Source organism: Musca vetustissima, unplaced genomic scaffold (assembly GCF_032173495.1).
Source record: "Musca vetustissima isolate MV318-11 ecotype Yass unplaced genomic scaffold, APGP_CSIRO_Mvet_v1 utg61680, whole genome shotgun sequence".
Classification (NCBI taxonomy): Eukaryota; Metazoa; Arthropoda; class Insecta; order Diptera; family Muscidae; genus Musca; species Musca vetustissima.
The window spans coordinates 30,577-45,415 of record NW_026882624.1 but is presented as its reverse complement, the minus strand read 5'-3'; the positions used below and the strand labels follow the sequence as shown (position 1 = coordinate 45,415).

General features: G+C 40.6%; 1 protein-coding gene across 1 annotated transcript in view; it reads left to right on the top strand.

Annotated features, from left to right (window-relative positions):
* The window catches only part of LOC133329178 (short-chain specific acyl-CoA dehydrogenase, mitochondrial-like), a 155,267-nt gene that overhangs the window by 123,621 nt on the left and 16,807 nt on the right, over positions 1-14,839 (top strand). The window lies entirely within an intron of this gene.

Sequence of the window (14,839 nt, the reverse complement as noted above, 5' to 3'; positions counted from 1 at the left end):
GGATCGACTATAGAGACTCCTTTCCGATCGAATATAGAGAATTCCTTACGATCATATTGGAAATCACTTCCATTCGTCTGTAGAGGCCTCCTTCAGCTAGCAGATCCTTGCAGATCGTCTATGAAGACTCACTTCCGATCTCCTATACAGACTCCCTGCCGATCGTTTTTAGAGACTCCCTTCCGCTCGTCTGTAGTTACTCCGTAAAACACTCTATATGGGCTCCCTTCAGTTCATCTATACAGACTCGTTGCCATTCCGTTTAATGGACACTTCCCGCAGCTAATGTGTGTACGACAAACTTGGCAACCCTGCAAAAAACCCACACTGCCACCATTCCATCGCTTCAGATTTCATTTGGCGGAAACAAACATTTGAAAAGTCATTTCAAAATTAACAACTACTGTGGATGCCACAACTCCACGGATGCAACATTTGCAGTTTTTGCTTAGTTTCGATTATTGGGTCTGCAATAGCCTTCAGATTCTTCTCGCGGTGAGTGTTTGCGTGTGCATTCCGCAAAATTGTAATTAAACCTGTTGGGGTGTTGAATGTTTTCGCATTGATTTTTAGTTGTTGTCCTCCTTTTTTTGCTTCGCTGTTCTGTTCTTGTTACAAAATAGGATAAGCCGAATGTAGGTCCATCCAATAATGCTGAACTGCGGTAATTCCTGAGGATACCGCGGATGAGAATTCATATTTTGGTTTTGCTTTGTTCTTTTTATTTGCCTCCAGTAATAATGGTGGCATCGATGATGAACGCGAACGCTGTCCAGTGATGCAGTGGTGTGGACATGAGGAAATACATGTGTGTGTGTATGAGCCAATATGCTGAGCTATGCTCTTAACATCGGCGATATGATAAAGAACGTGTCTACATGTACGGAAGAAGAAGACGAATATTATTGCTGATACAAACATTCAGATAGAATATGGTATTGCAGATGGAATATGACAGTGGACCGAGAAGGAAGAGGAAGAGTGAGTGGTTCGAATGGACCGACATCGGGCATATGCCGCCAATGGCAAATGAAATATTTGGCGCGAAAAAAAGGATGTTAAAGAGTGAACTGATGGATATTATCGATGATTTGACTGACGATTATTTGGGGTGATACAGGGGGCCGGATCGAATGTAATTTATAAATTGGGAATGAGGCAGGTAAACAGTAACACGAGAGAGGGAGAAATAATTAGAGAGGAGGGCCTAAAGGGAGTCTATATAGACAACATGAAGGGTGTTTTTATAGACGAACTGAAGGAAGTCTCTATAGACGAGCTGAAGGGAGTCTCTATAGACGAGCTGAAGGGAGTCTCTATAGACGAGCTGAAGGGAGTCTCTATAGACGAGCTGAAGAAGGGAATCTCTATAGATGAGCTGAAGAAGGGAGTCTCTATAGACGAGCTGAAGAAGGGAGTCTCTATAGACGAGCTGAAGAAGGGAGTCTCTATAGACGAGCTGAAGAAGGGAGTCTCTATAGACGGGCTGAAGAAGGGAGTCTCTATAGACGAGCTGAAGATGGAGTCTCTATAGACGAGCTGAAGATGGAGTCTCCATGGACGAGCTGAAGATGGAGTCTCTATAGACGAGCTGAAGATGGAGTCTCTATAGACGAGCTGAAGATGGATTCTCTATAGACGAGCTGAAGATGTAGTCTCTATGGACGAGCTGAAGATGGAGTCTCTATAGACGAGCTGAAGATGGAGTCTCTATAGACGAGCTGAAGAAGGGAGTCTCTATAGACGAGCTGAAGAAGGGAGTCTCTATAGACGAGCTGAAGAAGGGAGTCTCTATAGACGAGCTGAAGAAGGGAGTCTCTATAGACGAGCTGAAGAAGGGAGTCTCTATAGACGAGCTGAAGAAGGGAGTCTCTATAGACGAGCTGAAGAAGGGAGTCTCTATAGACGAGCTGAAGAAGGGAGTCTCTATAGACGAGCTGAAGATGGAGTCTCTATAGACGAGCTGAAGATGGAGTCTCTATAGACGTGCTGAAGATGGAGTCTCTATAGACGAGCTGATGATGGAGTCTTTATAGACGAGCTGAAGATGGAGTCTCTATAGACGAGCTGAAGATGGAGTCTCTATAGACGAGCTGAAGAAGGGAGTCTCTATAGACGAGCTGAAGAAGGGAGTCTCTATGGACGAGCTGAAGAAGGGAGTCTCTATAGACGAGCTGAAGAAGGGAGTCTCTATAGACGAGCTGAAGAAGGGAGTCTCTATAGACGAGCTGAAGAAGGGAGTCTCTATAGACGAGCTGAAGAAGGGAGTCTCTATAGACGAGCTGAAGAAGGGAGTCTCTATAGACGAGCTGAAGAAGGGAGTCTCTATAGACGAGCTGAAGAAGGGAGTCTCTATAGACGAGCTGAAGAAGGGAGTCTCTATAGACGAGCTGAAGAAGGGAGTCTCTATAGACGAGCTGAAGGGAATCTCTATAGACGAGCTGAAGGGAGTTTCTATAGACGAGCTGAAGGGAGTCTCTATAGACGAGCTGAAGGGAGTCTCTATTGACGAGCTGAAGGGAGTGTCTATTGACGAGCTGATGGGAGGCTCTATAGAAGAGCTGAAGGGAGTCTCTAATGACGAGCTGAAGATGGAGTCTCTATAGACGACACTGACCTTATCTCAAATAAAAAACCCCACTTATGTTCTGCTCCATATTCACCTTTGTGATATGAAAATATTGTTGAATATTTGTTTTTGTTCGACCACTTGTTTTTGTTTTGTTTTCACAACATTCAGATGCTTCCTTTGTTTGTCCAGCCTAAAAATGGAAGTGTATTATCGAACGGAACAAAGGTCGGTCAGGAGCCACACTCATAAACAAAAACTAAAAACCACTTCAGAATCACACATCCATGCAGATATTCAAACATTCACCCAACCACACATCCATCCATTCCCGTACATACTTGTATATCAATATTATTCCAACAAAAACAACAACACCAAAAGGTTGGCATAAAGCTTTTGTATGATGACTGAACAAGTTGAGTGTTGACCAGGCGATGTATTAAAGGTCGTCCGAAGCTTTAATCACACAAAGAGGCTATCCCCTCATGCCTCCCTTCATAGAATGTTATATTACTCCCCAATCATCACACCCTTGCCTCTGTTTATTCAGACACACATACATATGCGTATCCTTCAATAATAATGGAGTTGGAAATAAAAAAAAAAAATAACAACAAATTTCATCTACTCGACCTAATGAAGTAACCCATTTATCCCGCATCCCATAACCTACCACCAAAGTTCAAAAGTTGAATGCCAAAAAGCGGGGAAGGAGGTCTTTGGCTGGCCTTTAAAGGACCGCATGGCTACTTTTTAATGAAATGCTAATTACCATTAAGGATAATTCTGTACACTGACCCCAGAATTAATTTTTGTAAGCATTCTAGTCATCAGGCCTAATCAAATTACTACCCAATGACAACAACATTACAAGGCGATGTTTTTGTCTCAAAACGAAAAAAAATCTCTGTTTGGGATCAAAAGCTTTTATAAAGTCATGTCATTTTGTGACAAAATTGTTCGCAGCTATTTTAATGGCTTTTGTCGGAAAGTCGAGAGTTAATTTTTGGTTGGCATTTTCCATTTTCACAAAATTTTTAAGTGGAAGCCAGAAATTATTTTTTTATAAGGATCTCAAATCAGATAGCCTATAAAGGCTGACCTTCTGCTCGTCTATATTCCCTTCAGTTCATCTAGAGACACCCTTCCTCTCGCCTATATAGATTCCCATCAGTTCATCTATAGAGACTTCCTTCTTCAGTTCGCCTATAGAGACTCTCTTCAGCTAGTCCATAGAGATTCCTTTAAGCTCGTCTATAGAGATTTTTTTAAGCTCGTCTATATACACTCCCTTCCTCTGGCCAATATAGACTCCCTTCTTCAGCTCGTCTATAGAGACATCCTTCTTTAGCTCTTCTATAGAGACTTCCTACTTCAGCTCGTCTATAGAGACATCCTTCTTCAGCTCGTCTATAGAGGCATCCTTCTTCAGCTCGTCTATAGAGACTCCCTTCAGCTCGTCTATAGAGACTCCCTTCAGCTCGTCTATAGAGACTCCCTTCAGCTCGTCTATAGAGACTCCCTTCAGCTCGTCTATAGAGACTCCCTTCAGCTCGTCTATAGAGACTCCCTTCAGCTCGTCTATAGAGACTCCCTTCAGCTCGTCTATAGAGACTCCCTTCAGCTCGTCTATAGATTACAAGGGGCCTTTTTTACAAGGCCATAATGATGCGTGGTTCCGGCCACCTCAAATTATGCTGACACAAGACAATCAAAAATAGTTGGTCATAAGGCAGAGATTGAATTGAATAGGATTTGAGGACGTAGCCGAAATGCAATGACAGAATATTTCTGACTATAATGACATCAAGAATGGGGATATGCTAATCTGTCTCTCTCAATTCTCGAGCAAAGAAATTGCTGGAACCTTGAGGCAGATGTTTGATTTTGGTAAAGACACATACTTACTTAGCTGGCTTGTGACAGAACTTTCGTTCCATAAGCCGAGCTTAGAAAAGATTTCCAGGCGCGTCGGTCTTTTGCGCAGTTTTTCCAATTTGAAAGACCGTTTTCGGCAATGTTGTCTTCGATCTTTCCATCGTATTCGTGGCCTTTATCTTCTGCTTGAATCATCAGCTAGTTCGCTTTTATATGCCTTCTGCGCTGGGGTATCTTCATCCATTCTCACAGCTCAATACGTCTAACAATGTCGATGTCCGAGAATAGCTGGTACAACTCATGATTCATTCGACGGTGATATTCACCGCCAACGCAGATCGGCCCATAGATCTTTCGGAGAAGTTTTTTCTCCAACACCCCAAGAGAGCTGTCACATCTGCTTGCGCATGTACCCATGCTTCAGATCCATATAACAGCACGGGTAGTATCAGCGTCTTGTAGAGTGTGAGTTTGGTCTGGCGGCCTTGCTTTTGAGTTGTTTGCCATAGTAGCATCGGTTGGCCATCACTATCCTTCTCCGAATTTCAAAACTGATGTCATTCATTTTATTTATGGCGGTACCAAGGTATATAAAATCTTTGACTACCTCGAAGCTGTAGTTGTCAAGTTCCACAGTTGGTCCGAATATACTGGACGTCTTGCCTGTTGATACCATCAGCTTGGTTTTCTCGCCGTTTACTGCCAGACCCACTTTGGCGGACTCTTTCTCAGTTTGTTCAAAGGTGGCTGTTACCGTTCGCAATGTTCGACCCATTATGTCTATGTCATCGGCGTAGGCGAGTAACATGTGTTGTTTGGTGTACAGAGTGCCATATCTGTTCAACTTTGCGTCTCGTATACCTTTTCCAGCAGGATGTCAAAAAGGTTACACGACAAACTATCACCTTTTTTGAATCCTCGTTCGGTATTAAAAAGGCTCCGATAGCTGCTTTCCGACTTTAACTGCTCATCTTGTGCCTGTTAAAGTTATCCAGCATAGCCGAATTAATTTTGCAGGAATGCCAAACGCTTTATACACCTCTGGCTTTATACACCTCTGAACGGATAGGGCTGTCGAATGCGGCTTTATATTCGACGAATAGGTGGAATGTGTCGATGTGTTTTTCGTGTTTTTTTTCTAGGATTTGGCGCAGAGTGAAAATCTGGTCATTCGTGGATTTGTCAGGTTTGAAGCTACATTGGTATGGAGCGAATTTGGCGCAGAGTGAAAATCTGGTCAATTGAGTATTTGCCAGGTCTGAAGCCACAGTGGTATGGTCCAATAATATCATTGACCATTGGCTTCAGCCGTTCACACATTACGCTGGATAACACTTTATATTCGATGGGATGCATTCTTCTAGCCAAATTGTACTAATCAGCTGGTGTATGCTCCTCACCAGCATCTGACCACCAGTCTTGAAAAGTTCGGCTTGTAGCCCATCGGCACATGCTGCTTTATTATTCTTCAGCCGATTGATTGCCGATTGGTATACACTCTATACCGTCATCTATTATTTGTTCTGGGGTTCTTATATTATCTATTATTGGTTCTGGGGTTCTTCACTGCTACTATTTGATACCAGAAGTTTTTCAAAATGCTCCTTCTAGATTCTCAGCCCGCTGTCTGTATCTGTCACCAGGTTTCCTTCTTTATCTCTACAGTAGGTTGTGCCTGCACCAAAGCATTCAGTTTGGTGTTTTACCCATTGGGTAGAATTTTCGGACTTCATTCTGACTCCTGTACATTTCGATTTGATCACGTTTTTCTAGATCTTTCTTCTTTTTTCTGAAAATACGTTTCTCCTCTCTCATTTTCTCCCGATAGTTCTCCATCGCATTACGTGTAGCTACTGTCCCCAGGGTTGCCCTATACGCTGCGTTTTTCATATCAGTAGCATTGGCAGAAATGCAATGGCAGAAATGCAATGGCAGATAATCCTGACTATAACGACATTAAGTATGGGGATATCTTGTCCAGCCTCTCCCAATTCTCGAGCAAAGAAGTTGCTGGAACCCTGAGGCAAATATTTGATTTTGATAAAGGCAACCCATTCATTTATGGCTTCCCATACAGGAAAAGGATTTTGGATAAGAAACAATTTTGGTGGAGGCTTGTTTACAAATCCTTAAAGGATCTGAAGGAATTGAAAATTCCTCTGCCAATTGGTTATACAAATCGATATTTTGGTGGACGAGAAACTAAAAATGGTTTTGAGAAAAATTTCTAGACCTTGACTTCAAGAATTTTTGGTTACGAAAATTGGCCGCACACCAACGATATAAGCCGGGGGAAACCGGATCACAACTTCAAGGGCTCCTCGAGATTCTCAGGTTGTGCGAATCTCGAGGGTTGTGAGAATCTCGAGGTGTATTTCGTTATGAATTTCGTAATCAAGAGAAATCTTTGGAGGTTGACAAGGAGACGAAATGTTTGCCAAAGAAGGGAAGGGATGTCCTTAAAAATATATTTTTCTTTCTGTATTCTGAGATCGTGTGGAACACATGGCCAACTGCCCAGTTCTATGTGCCCCAAACGTATCAATGATTCGGAAATTAAACCACACAACCTACTAAATCACACAACCTGAGAATCTCGAGGAGGTATATTTCGTTATCAAGAGAAATCTTTGGAGTTGACAAGGAGGCGAAATGTTTGCCAAAGAAAAAAATCTGAAGGGAGGTCCTTAAAAATATATTTTTCTTTCTGTATTCTTAGATCGTGTGGAACACATGGTTGACTTGCAATATCTTTTCAATCAGCTCGTCTCTAGAGACTCTCTTCAGATATAAGTACCCTCATCAGCTCGCCTATAAAGACGGTTATTCTATAGAGACTCCCTTCAACTCGTCGATTTTGTATCTAAGTGTGAGTTCTTTGGCAAATTCATATTTTGCTTTGTTCCATCCTGCAATTTGTCTCCCCTTACAATCTCTAACATTTTGGGCACGTGTCTAATTTATTGCTGTTTTACGGATTACGGTGTTTAAAATTCTGAAAAACAAATTTTGCCAACCGCCTCAATTCACGAAGAAATAATAATTTTCATTTTGAATAAATTCAAATCAAAGAGCGATTTATTATTGCGAATCGTTTGTGCCCTCCTCACCTCTGTCCCTTTAAATGTGTTTTTGTTTATTTTAAAAGAAAAAAAAAAAATAATGGGATTTAATAATCTGTCAGGATATGCGGCAGTGTAAACAACTGAATTTCATAGCGAATAATGAATGCTGGGCAGACGTTAGTCGTCTGCATTAGCATCGGCATCGAACACACTTCTGGCTGGGTAGCAGACATGTGTGTATTTTATAGTTGTTATCCTCCCTTCCACTAAATGTTAAGTTTGGTCGACAATGAGGGTGGTGGTTGGGTGCATGCGTACATTCTTCATTGAGGTTTCAATGGTCGTAACAAGCGACGCCACCGCCGCCGAACTTCATAGTTGACACCTTTAAAGCGTATTAAACCGTTCATCATAATGTCAAACGGAATGGAAGAAGAATGGACACCGCAATTATTTCCATCACTGACATACGCCCAAAAACAACAACAACGACTAGTCGAATTGCCACCCATTATGCCCACTGTTGCTGTTGTGTTGTGACATATTGTCGTTGTAATCACTGCCGATTTTCTGTTGCTGACAAATCCTTCTTTTATTTTTCTGAGGGTTTCTTTTTCGTCCAGAAGTTTGGCCACCAGCTAACTTCTCTAGCTGACCCTTGGCTGCTGCATTTTTTCCGCGTCATTTCTCAACATCGCAACGTAGTAGACTTTTCGGCTTTTTGTCAGGCGTTGTTAGGCCTTTAATCTTTGCGAAAGGCCACAACAGTCAAATGTCCACATAGAGAGGATGATTTCATAAGGACACTTGCATTGAGGAGAATTTAATCTATACTAATAAAAGAGTAAAGTGATTGACTGACTGACTGATTGACTGACTGATTTAACGATTCATCAACGCCCAGACGAAACGGCTGAAGCTAGAATCTTGAAATTTTGGGTGAGGGTCACTCTTGGCCCAAATGTGACAGATAAGGCTGGGTTTTTGGATATTCGTACTAGAAGGGTACGAAAAGTACTAAAAAGTACTAAATATAATATCATTTGTATTTGGCGAACCAGTAGAGCTAGAACTCTGAAATTTGGATTGAGGGTCACTGATGGAGTGTAGGATAGATGTACCAAAGGGTTTTTGGAAATTCGAACTACAACTATCCGAAATGTACGAAAATGTACTAAATTTGGTACAATTCTGTAGCATGAGAACGGATAGAGCTAAAAACTTGAAATTTGGAATGCGAATTAGGGTTGGGAAGTAGGGTCGATATAAGGAGATGGTTTTGAAACCGTGTACTCATGTGTACGAATAGTACTATATGGTACTATATTTGGTACAAATTTGATTTGGAGGTACAAATGGAGCTAGAATACTGAAAATTGAAAGTAACATTACCGTCGGAGTATAGGATTGTGACATGTACGTAGTTTTGGAAATTTGTTACTTATGTGTACGAAAAGTACTAAATCGTACTATAATTGGTACAATTTGGATTTGGGTGAACCGATAGAGCGGAAACAATAAAATTTGGAGTCAGGATCACTGTAGGGGTGTAGGATTGGGGTCAGGACTCAGTTTAAGACATTATTACTTATGGGTACTAAATGGTACTAAATTTGGTACAATTTGAATTTTAGGTGAACAAATTGAGCTAGAATCATGAAATTTGGAGACAGGATCATTGTTGAGGTGTAAGATTGAGATATGTAGGGAGTTCTAAAAATTTATACTAATGTGTACTAAATTTGGTACAATTTAATTTGTGGGTGAACCGATGGAATTGGAATCCTGAAACTTGGATTTAGGGTCACTGTGGGGGTGTTGGTTTGAGTTAAGTAGGAAGTTGTGGAAATTCGTACCACTGTGTACTAAATTTGGTACAATTTGAATTGTGGGTGAACCGATAGAGTTGGAATCCTGAAATTTAGATTTTAGAGCACTGTGGGGGTGTTGGTTTGGGTTAAGTTGGAAGTTTTTGAAATTCGTACTAAATGGTACTAAATTTGGTACAATTTGAATTTTAGGTGAACCAATTGAGCTAGAATCATGAAATTTGGAGTCAGGATCATTGTTGAGGTTTAAGATTGAGATATGTAGGGAGCTTTAAAAAGTTGTACTAATGTGTACTAAATTTGGTACAATTTAAATAGTGGGTGAACCGATAGAGTTGGAATCCTGAAACTTGTATTTAGGATCAGTGTGGGGGGTAGGATAGGGGTATGCAAGAAGTTTGGGAATTAGTACTACTGTGTACTAAATTTGGTACAATTTGAATTGTGAGTGAACTGATAGAGTTTGAATCCTAAAACATGGATTTAGCATCACTGTGGGGGTGTAGGACCGGGGTATGTAGGAAGTGTTGAAATTTTGTATTACTTTGTACTAAATTTTGTACAGTTTGAATTGTGGGCGAACCGGTAGTTTTAAAAATTCGTACAAATGTGTACTAAATTTTGTACAATTTAAATTTTTGGTGCACCAATACAGCTGGAATCCTGAAATTTGGAGTTAGGGTTACAGTTTCAAAATAGTACCAAAAGTGGATTTGAGTAAACCGACAGAGCTAGAATCTTGAAATTTGAAGTTAGGATCACTGTCGGGGTGTAGTATTGAGCTATGTAGAAAGTTTTGGACATTCGTAATAATGTTTACTAAATGGTACCAAATGGTGGTTAGGATCACTGTTGGGGGGTTCGAATGGGGTATGTAGGAAGTTTTGGAAATGTGTACTAAATGGCACTAGATTTGGCACAGTTTGGATTAAAAGTTAACCGATAGAGCTGAAATCTTGAAATTGAGTAATAAGGTTTTCATTGGATTGCATGATGTAGGTAGTAATGCAAATTTGTACCTATGTGTATTAAATGGCACTAAATTTGAAACAAATTGGATTTAGGCGAACCGATAGAATCCTGAAATTTGAAATTAAGATTGGGGTATGTGGGAAGTGTTGGAAATTCGTATGTTAATGTAGGAAGTTATGACAATTTATATATTTATGTTTACTAACTGGTACTTAATTTGGATTTGGGTGAAGCTATATTTGAAATTTGGAAATTTAACTAAATGACACAAAATGTTGTATAGTGCTTGATTTATTTTGCGGTCAGAATTTGTGTGTAGGGTTGAGTACTATAAGAGAACATTGGTACCAAACGGTTTTAAAAGTGTTAATATTGGTTGGTATTGGGTTTTAAATACTTCCCACATTCGCTGACGAAGTAGCGGGTATATGCTAGTGTGTAAATAATAAAATAGAATATGAAAGTGACCTTCTGCATATCTGTCGAAGTGTCATAAACATTATGACCATTACAATTGTAATGCGGAACAAAAATGTTCAAATACGTTTTTTTGTGTTAATGCAGGAAAAATATGCCACAGTGGTTGGGAATCGGTCGGGGAGCCTTTCATAGACTCAAACTTATATTCTCGGAGAACATTTATCATTTTATCAGAAATGAACTGAAAGGAGTCGTCTATAGACGTGCTGAAGGGAGTCGTCTATAGACGAGCTGAAGGGAGTCGTCAATAGACGAGCTGAAGGGAGTCTTTATAGACAAACTCAAGGAAGTCCCTATATGCGAACTGAGCTGAGACCTTTGTAGAAGAGCTGAATGGAGTTTCTATAGATGGGCTGAAGGGATTGATATTTCTTCCATAGTCTACATCCAGGGTGGCGTAGGGGATGATAAATACCAAGCAATGGCTCTGATTCTCTTTAACATGGCGAAGCTCAGTCTTATCTTGGTCCCTCTTTCATTTCAATTGTGGACACTGACCTCCCGCGGTGTCACCTGGGGTAGCTATTTTTATAATCCGTTGAAATTGTGAGCTGATATGTGCCACGAGTTCACTCATAAGAACTATAAAAAATGGGTTGATGCGTCGGGTTAGTTGCCCACACTCGGAAAACCCCTCCTAGTATGAAAAAGCAAAGAAAAAGATAACCAAACCCCCCTAATGTTGACGACACTCGCAAACGTATAAAGGACCACGATCTGCGAATCTGCACTTGGAATGTGCGCACTTTGTACAGAACAGGTGCACTTCTCGCTTTGGCGGATGTACTCAAGAAGTACAAATCCGATATTATTGCCTTACAGGAAATGCGATGGAAAGGGACAGGCCTAAGTAAATCAGACGATTACGCAGTGTATTATAGCTACCATGAAACGAGACATGAATTTGACTGCAGATTTATGGTCAACAGGACAATAAAAGACCTCGTCTCCAGATTCACTTCAGCAGAAGAGCGTATTGCTATAATCCGCATAAAAGTGAAGTTCTTCTACATCAGTCTTATTTGCGCCCATGGTCCGACGGAAGACAAAGATGAGCCGACCAAAGACATATATTACTTGAAACAGCATATGATCGCTGCCCTGGCCATGACATTAAAATTCTGCTAGGAGATTTGAATGCAAAAATTGGAAGGGAAAATATCTTTGGCCCCACTGTCGGAAAATTCAGCCTTAATGAAGAAACATCCGACAACGGCATGAGGTTGATTAACTTCGCGGCTGCAAAAAAACATGGTAGTTAGCAGTACCAGGTTCAAGCATCTCGATATACACAAGGCCACCTGGATTTCTCCTGATCAAGCAACGGAAACGGGAAATCAAATTAATCATGTTGTGATAGACGGAAGGCTTTCATCCAGTATAGCAGCCAAGGTTCGCACTCGTCTTAATGATGCAGCAAAGGTGCGATCTAACACAACACGGAAACACGATGTCGACAAACTGCAAACACAATAGGTAGCCGAGGCCTACTCCGCTCAACTTTCCCTTACTTGACGAAAGCACTTCTTGTCCCGATAATAGTATAGAATCACAATGGCAAAGAATTGCCCACTCCCTACAAACTGCAGTAAAAGCAACACTTGGGTACCCCTGTAGAGATGAAGAAGGAAACCTGGTGACAGATACAGACCGTTTTGAAGATCTGGAGGGAGCATTTTGAAAAACTTCAGGTATCAAATAGTGGCGATACCCCAGAACCAATAAGATATGATGGTATAGAGTGTATACCACCACCTAGCCAAGATGACGTCATAAAAGCAATTAATCGGCTCAAGAACAATAAAGCAGCATGAGCCGATGGGCTACCAGCCGATCTATTCAAGACTATTGGTCAGATGCTGGTCAGAAGCATGCACCAGCTGATTGGTACAATTTGGTTAGAGGAATGCATGCCCAATGATTGGAACCTCAGCATTCTGTGTTCCGTGCACAAAAAAGGAGACAAAACGATATGTGCTAACTATAGAGGAATCGGCCTCCTTTCCATCGCATGTAAATGCTATCCAGTGTGCTGTGAGAACGATTGAAGCCAATGGTCAATGACATTATTGGACCATACCAATGCACATTATTGGACCATGCCAATTATTGGATCATGCCTGGCAAATCCACCATTGATTTTCATCAGATTTTCAATCTTCGCCAAATCCTGGAAAAGACCCACGAAAAACACATCGACACATACCACCTATTCGTCGACTATAAAGCCCCATTCGACAGCCCTATCCGTTCAGAGGTGTTTAAAGCCATGTCTACGTTCGGCATTCCTGAAAAATTAATATGCCTATGCAGGATAACTTTAAGTGGCACAAGGTCAGCCGTTAAAGCCGGAACGGACCTATCGTAGCCCTTCAATACCGAACGAGGATTCAGACAAGGTGACAGTTTGTCGTGTAATCTTTTTAACATCCAGCTGGAAAAGGTCATACGAGACGCAAAGGTGAACAGAAATGACACTCTGTACACAAAACAACACATGTTACTCACCTACGCCGATGGCATCGATATAATGGGTCGAACATTGCTAGCGGTAACAGTCAACTGTGGAACTTGATAACTACAGCTTTGAGGTAGTTAAAGATTTTATGTACCTTGGTACCGCCATAAATAAAACAAATGACATCAGTTTTGAAATTCGGAGCAGGATAGTGAAGGCCAATAGATGCTACTATGGTCTAAGTAAGCAGTTTAGAAACAAGGCCACCTCCCGCCCGACCAAACTTACACTTTACAGGACGCTGATACTACCCGTGCTGTTATATGAATCTGAAGCATGGGTACTTGCACAAGCAGATGAGACAGCTCTTGGAGTGTTTGAGAGAAAAATTCTCCGAAAGATCTATGGGGCGATCTGCGTTGACGGTGAAAAACGGTGAATATCGAATGAACTACGAGCTTTACAATTTATACGCGGACATTGACATAGTCAGTCGCATTGAGCTGCAGCGACTACGATGGATAGGCCATGTTGTGCGAATGAATGAGAATGCCTCAACTCAAAAGGCGTATAAAAGCAGCCTTCCCTCTTGGAACGTGGTCTTTCAAATTGCAAGCAATGCGCACAAGACCGACGCCCTTGGAAATCTTTTTTTAAGCTCGTCTTATGGAACAACCGTTCTGTAACAGGTCAGCTAAGTAGGTAAGTCTACATCCATTACTGATGACCTCTTTCCGAACACTATGCCTCAGAATGTCATATTATTACCATTATAACAGAAACATAAAATATTAATACACATGCACACACATCATCCTTTGTATGCCAACACTTATGTCCAATATCCTGTTTTCCGATCCAACAATATTCCAAATATAATGACACTGACCCAAAGTGCGGTTCGGTTTGTAAATATTGATAACCTTTTATTGCTTTTTCAAATAAATTGCAACCTTTTTTTGTGTTGACGAAATTAAGTTGACAGCTTAGGAGAGTAACTGGTGTGTCCTTGTTTGAAATGTCCTTTGAAGGATTCACTAACGCTTTGGCTATTCTATTGTGGGCAGTTGGTGTTGTTGTTGCGGAAATGTTGGAAGAAAATCAAATATTTATGCAGAAATATGAGGTTAAGAATAAATAAGGACATGTGTGCTTGGGTCTGTGTGTGTGTGGGTGTATTTGACAAATAATAATATTCGTATGGGTCATTGTAGTAATCTTGAACACTCAATAACGCTTTAGTCCTTTTTCAAGGATCTTTTAAAAAATATATTTTTTTGAGCACTATTAAATTGCGTTGATTTTGTAAAAATATTTTTTTAAAGTAATTAAAATATTTTTTTCAATATACGTGGATTAAAAATATTTTTTCAAGGACTATTTTTAAGCGAGAATTTTCGAGTATTTTTATAAGCGTAGATTTTTTTTAAAGTATTTCTACGTACTTTATCAGAGGCGTGGATTTTTTAAATATATTTTTTGAAGACTTATCAGAGGCGTGGATTTTTTAAAGATATATTTTTCAAAGTTTGTCAGGGGCGTGGAGATGAGTGGATTTTTTTTAAATATATTTTTTCAAGGTTTG